We start from the raw sequence: 6,562 nt of genomic DNA, 5'->3' as shown, positions 1-6,562 counted from the left end.
ATTTTATAGATGAAGGTAGGTACTTGTCATCTGTAGGAGCATGCACTATTTTTGCTCTCGAGGGTCGCGGAAGCACGCTCAAATTGTTAGGGATAATGACTTGCACATCCTAAGGGTTTGTTGAGACTACGGATCTCAATAAGTGGAGTGGAGTGTAGGAGTGACTGGTCACTTGTCATCTAGCGAGTAGAAAGCTCCGAAACCTCTTCAGCATGATCACATAAGTACATGTGCAAGCCGCTCGATGGCTGCACCAGCAATCCTTAACAGAGATACGCATAGGGCTGCTATTGGGTTGCCAGCACTATAGAGGATGATGGAGTGTTTCAGACTTATCAGCTAAATTCTCCTATTTGATTTGTAACAAGAATTGGAAATAGAATCAGAATGAAATTTGAATACAAATTAGAAAAGGCAGAGATTGAGTTTTGAGGAATTGGAGCATTTTTATTTCTTTCTAAAATTAGAATAAAAATAAAATTACATCAAATCAAATAACTAGAATAAAAATCACTCTTTACCATTCCTATTTCGAAGTCTAACTCGCTCTTACCAAACATGTCCTAAATGTTCTGGCATGTCCAGTTTGATGCTTTCTACTTTCAGAGAGAAGAAAGAGTAGATGGGGAGCAGGGATTGCGGCCTAATTCTAGCCTGACCGTTCTTTGTTCTCTCAATGGGCATCAAGTTTCGACGCCCAACGATGCACCTGTATCTTCCCGATGTGAGGTGGAGATATTTTACTGGATGCGAAAAAGACAACTTTAAATATAAACAGTTCGATTTGTTGGAGATTTACACAAGGGCCAGTACAGCAACCGTTGGAACAGCAAATTCAAAACTGATGTGTAAGAAAAATTATAGATTTGAAAAGCTTTCAGACTTTGGAAAATTATAGATTCAAAACTGTAAGAAAAATTATACCATCATGCAATACATTTGAATTTTTGAAATATTAAAATAAATTCACAATATAGATTTGAAAAGCTTTCAGACTTTGGAAATGTATTATATTGCATCCTGTTAACAAAAAATCTTTCCTAACCAAATATGTTCATAATTGAACGTTGGGGTGGCAACATCATCAACAACACGAAACCAAAAGTAGTGGAGTTAGTTTTATTTTTATTTTTTCCATTTTTTGAGAGGAATAAATAGTTCCTTTAGCATCTTTGTCTACCATTGCCGTTCATCTGTTTCTCAACGCGTCTTTCCCCAGGCCTGCCTTTCTCTTTCTTCTCTTCATCCTTGATTTCTTTATGTTAGCTCTAGCACGTTGGCAAAGGATATGTATATAGAAAGTGAAGAAGTTTTTATTGTCTCTGGAAAGATGGACTTGGCAAATACGTATTGCTATTCGCCGGAATCCATTGGAACCCCTGGAATATGGGGTGTAAATGTTTTCGACTACATGCTTCCTGTCTTTGTGGGTCAATTGCTTCTAGTTATCTTCATTAGCCGAATGCTGTGGTTCCTTCTTAAGCCTTTCCGGCAGCCCAAAGTCATCGCTGAGATTATTGTAGGTCTCTCTGAGCTCAACTGTTATTCTGTCTAATGCACTGCTTTAATTCTGTCTCTTTGTGCCACAAATAATTAATTCTATTTTCTTTTTCTTTTTCTTGAGCAATTATATTGATTCGATTCTTTTTTGTATTCGTGACTCCTGTTTGGATTTCATGCACGTTGGGCAGGCCGGCGCGCTTCTGGGCCCATCAAATCTCGGGTTTTTCTACAACAAGGCATATCTTCTTTTGCCGGACCAGAACTACGTGCTACTGGACACGGCGGCCAACTTCGCCCTCACCTATTATATGTTCATCGTGGCTGTCGACCTGGACGTGCGCACCATCTGGGGGATGGAGAAGAAGGTGCTGATCATTGCGGTGGTTGGCATCGTCCTTGCCTTCGTCGTCAGCTTCACCTCTGCCCACGCCCTCGGCCTCAACCCCGACATCACGTTGATAAGCGACAAAATAAGCAACGACAAGAAGCAGATCCCTTTCCTCCTCTTCTTCAGCCTCGCCATATCCATCACTGGCTTGCCGGTCCTCACTCGTATAATCACTGAGCTCAATCTCCTCAACTCGCCGCTCGGGCCCCTCTCGATGGCCTCTGCCATCCTCAACGACATGTTCGCCTGGATCCTTCTCGCCGTCGCACTGGTCGCCACCGGTGACAAGGACGGCAAGCCGGTCTCGTTGCTTGTGCCGCTGTGGGTCACCCTTGCAACCGCGGCATTCGTGCTCGTGTGCTTCTACGTGGTCCGGCCGGTCATCGTATGGATGGCGCGGCGGACGCCAGAGGGCGAGCGGATGAGCGATTTCCACCTCGGGATCATCCTGGCCGGCGTGCCGGCGGCCGGGTTCCTTTCTGACCTCATCGGGATCCACAGTCTCTTCGGCAGCTTCATCTACGGGCTCGCGATGCCCGCCGGGCCGCTCACTGCGCATTTGATCGAGCGGATGGAGCCGTTCCTGGAGAACGTTCTGCTGCCGCTCTTCTTCGCCTACAGCGGGTACAGGACCAACATTTACACCGTCCTGCCGCTTTGGGCCATCTCCAGCTTGGCCGCCGTTGTCGTCTTCTCTACCTTGGCCAAGGTGGTGGGCACCATTATCGTCGCCATGTTCTATTCCATGTCCTTCCGCGATAGCTTAGCACTAGGCTTCCTCACGAGCGTCAAGGGCCCCGTTGAGATGATCATCCTTAACGTCGCCATCGATAAAAATGTAGGTTATTTCTTTTTTTATACCCCTTCTACCCGGTTCTTTAATTGTTACTTTTCTTTGACTGCTATTAGGCGCACGATCTGCACGGTTGACAGTGTTGACCGCGTTCAGAAATGCACCAGTTATTGCTTCTTTCTATTTTGCTCAAGGATTTTGAGTAGGTTTGATCAAAATAATTATTTCTAGTTGATATAAATTCTTTATAAGATATTTAACATGCATAGAACTCACCAATATTTGAAACATTTATAGTAGCAATGTTTTTTGAATTATTTAAAAAGTTTTAATATTTTTGACCAGCTTTTTCTTTTTCCAAATTATTCTTCACAGATGAATCAATCTAGAATGATTTGTTTATTCTCGAATTATGTAAGAGCAATTTAATTTTTTTATTTAAAATTTTGACAATATAATTTTGCTATCATTTGCTATTCTTGCCTATCCTTTACTAATCCAAATATCGATAGCTGAGGCTAGCAACTATGATTTCTAACTTTGTATCTAATCTATGTGCAAAGTAAATGTTGCTTTATAATTAACTTTTCATGCACACTCAAATTTGTTCATATTCTGATGCTAGTCTGGATCTTTATCAATAACTAAATTGTTCTCAATGCCAAATTTGTAACAATGAATTCAAACCACCATGTTTGCTATATACATTTGCAAATCAGATGTTGCTTGTACATTTAATTCTGATGCACAATTAAACTTGTCTATTTTTATTTTATTTTTTTTTGTTTTAATGAAAATGAAAAATAAACACCAAACGTCTATTAAAAGCAATAGTTCAGAAAAAAATGCCTTACCCATGTTCACACTGAACTTGTCTCTGTTTTATATTTTTAAATTTTTATTATACAAAATTGAAATTAAAATAAACACCAAATGGTTATTAAAAGCAATACTACCGAAAAAAGATGCCTTACCCATATTGATCCAAGCCACAGTCACTCTGATTGGAGAAAAAGAGAAAAAATAAGGAATGTGTGGTCTTAATTTCCAGGTCCTTAGGGGGGATATGTTCGCGGTGATACTCGTTGCATCGGTGATAACGATGGCCTTGGTGGTGCCGGTGGCGACGCTGGCGTACATCAAGCCACCGAAGCCACTGTCGGCGTACCGTCGCCGGAATATCCAAGGGGTGAGGCGGGATGTGGAGCTCCGGATGCTAGCCTGCATCCACAACACCCGCCACGTCCACTCCCTCACTCGCCTCCTCGACGTCTCCAAACCCTCCAAGCGCTCCCCCATCTTCGTCTATGCCCTCCACCTCGTCGACGTCGCAGGCCGCGTCTCCTCCATGCCCATCATGCACCCCTCCGCCGGCTACTCCCACTATGGCAACCACCACCGCCCCTCCCTCCCTTACGGCATAGCCCAATCTGAGAGTATCCTCGCCGCCATTGAGGGCTACAAGCAGCACTCCCCAGGCATCTCCTTCCAGCCCCTCACCGCCTTCTCCCAGCCTGCCACCATGCACGAGGACATTTGCAACATCGCTGAGGAGCGCCATGCCTCTCTCATCGTCCTCCCCTTCCACAAGCATATGACCGTCGATGGCACCATGGACGAGGTCGGCAGCACCGCCATCCGCCCCATCAACCTCAACATCCTCTCCAACGCCCCCTGCTCCGTCGCCATCCTTATTGACCGCGGCCTTGGCACTGGTGCCGCCTTGCTCTTCTCCGGTGCCCACCGCGCCTCCCACCACATTGTCCTCGTGTTCATCGGGGGCCCCGACGACCGCGAGGCGCTCGCCTACGCTTGGCGCATGGCGGAGCACTCGACCATCGTCCTTACTGTCATCCGCTTCATCGAGGCGGCCACGCTGTCCCAGTCGCAGTCAATATCCTCGGTGACCGACGCGGAGAAAAGCACGTCGCTGCTGGTTGATGCCGAGCTAGACAAGGAGCGGGATGAGGAGGCGGTGAGAGAGTTCAGGCTCCGGTTCGTGAGCGACAAGTCGGTGGTGTTTACGGAGAAGATGGCGAGCAACGGCGGGGAGACGGTGGCGACGCTACGGAAGATGGGAAGCAACTACGACTTGTATGTGGTGGGGAGGAGCCATGGGAGGAAGTCGGTGCTAATAGCGGGGTGGAGGAGTGGAGTGAGTTCCAAGAGCTTGGGCCGATCGGCGACGTGCTAGCCTCGTCAGATTTTGGGGCGAAGGTGTCGGTGCTAGTGGTCCAGCAGTACGTGGAGAAAAACCTGGCCGAGGCCGAGTAGGAGGCACTGCGGCACAATGCCCACTGTCGCAACCGGAGGTGCGGCGGTACGCGAGCAATACTAACCACCAGCAGCGCCTGAGCGGCTTCAGAAGCTGGTAGAATTCGATGGGGTTAGCAAAAATACGGTAGGATTGATATATTAGATAAAAAAAATTAAGACATTATAAAAAAAATTATTGACTCAAATGTCACTTCATTCTCATTACAAAATATAACTTCATATATATATATATATATATATATAGATATAGATATATATATATAGGAGATTTTTTAAGCCATACATTTACCATACATGAATAAATGATGCTTCAAATTTGGATGGATAGCTCCAATCTAAAAATTAATTCTCCAAGTCTTGGTTCTTTTAAAAAGACTCAACATTAAATCTTCTAGTTCTAATTTTCTTGAAAAGACTCGGAATATTAGTTCTCTTAGTCCCAATTTTCTTGGAAAGACTCACAATATTAATCATACTTTAACTCTTGAAATAAGGACCGTTGGAAACATACACACTTGACTCTTTGACCGTAAGAAATAGGATCTTTTAACTCTAAAAAAATATTATACTTGGACTCTAAGATTCATGTATCATTAAGTTTAATTATTTTCAACACTCCTCTTTAAACTTAATTATCTTCCATTCTTTATTCTACGAAGATTCTTGAACTTATGAAAAGGATATGTTGTAAATTGCTTGATGAAAATATCGGCAATTTGATTATGAGTCTTTACGTAAATTAACTCCACATTCTTCTCTTTTACATGCTCTCTTATAATAAAATAAAAATGGATGTCGATATACTTGCTTCTTTTATGATAGACTGGATTCTTTGCTAACATCATTACCAACTTGTTATTTATGTAAATCTTTGTAGCATCAATTTGAGAGACATGAATATCTTATAACAATCTTCTAAACCATATAGTATGGCAAACACATGAAGATACTGTTAGATGTATGTCCTAAAAATCAATATGGTAGATAAATTGTAATAGTTTTAGGACATATATTTATACTTAAACTATTGATTCATCAATAAAATATGCTTTTTCTATCCATTCTTGTCTAGTATGTCCAACAATCATCCTAGAAATTAATAATTTAAAGATATATATTCTCAATGGTTGAGACTTAGAGACATATATGATTAATTCTTAAATTACTTTCGATCGATGGATCACCATAGAGATAGTGGATGATCTAATTAGATCGACGTACGGATCGCTTCTTTTGGGATAGACAAATCTTTAGTCTACAGTATAAAGATATTGAATGAGAGTATGGATAGTTATTAAAGAATATCGGTACTTAGCGTGACCAAACGAGAGATCACATGGATGTCTACTCACTCATTAATGATCTTGCCGATGCTATAGTGGTGTGAGTAGTTCTTTGACCTACGGTGTCTTGGTTGCTCACAATGAGATTACTGTAGTTTGACTGCATATAAACATAGTCTTCTAGCCATTTGGATCCTTGTAATGTATGTTGGCTACAGTAGATTCATTATAAGAGTAGGGTGAGCACCTAAATGGAATCTATCGATCTTAGTAGATAAGGAGTTGTCCTATGAGATTTGAGAAGCTGAGTCCTTAAAT

At 42.7% G+C, this 6,562-nt stretch overlaps 1 pseudogene; it reads left to right on the top strand.

Moving 5' to 3' along the window:
- Positions 1-1,330: 1,330 nt before the first annotated feature.
- Positions 1,331-5,039, top strand: LOC105035432 (cation/H(+) antiporter 15-like; annotated as a pseudogene).
- Positions 5,040-6,562: the final 1,523 nt, after the last annotated feature.

The sequence above is a fragment of the Elaeis guineensis genome, chromosome 7, assembly GCF_000442705.2.
Source record: "Elaeis guineensis isolate ETL-2024a chromosome 7, EG11, whole genome shotgun sequence".
NCBI lineage: Eukaryota > Viridiplantae > Streptophyta > Magnoliopsida > Arecales > Arecaceae > Elaeis > Elaeis guineensis.
The sequence above is the reverse complement of the archived record's forward strand: the minus strand, read 5'-3'. Positions and strand labels throughout refer to the sequence as shown.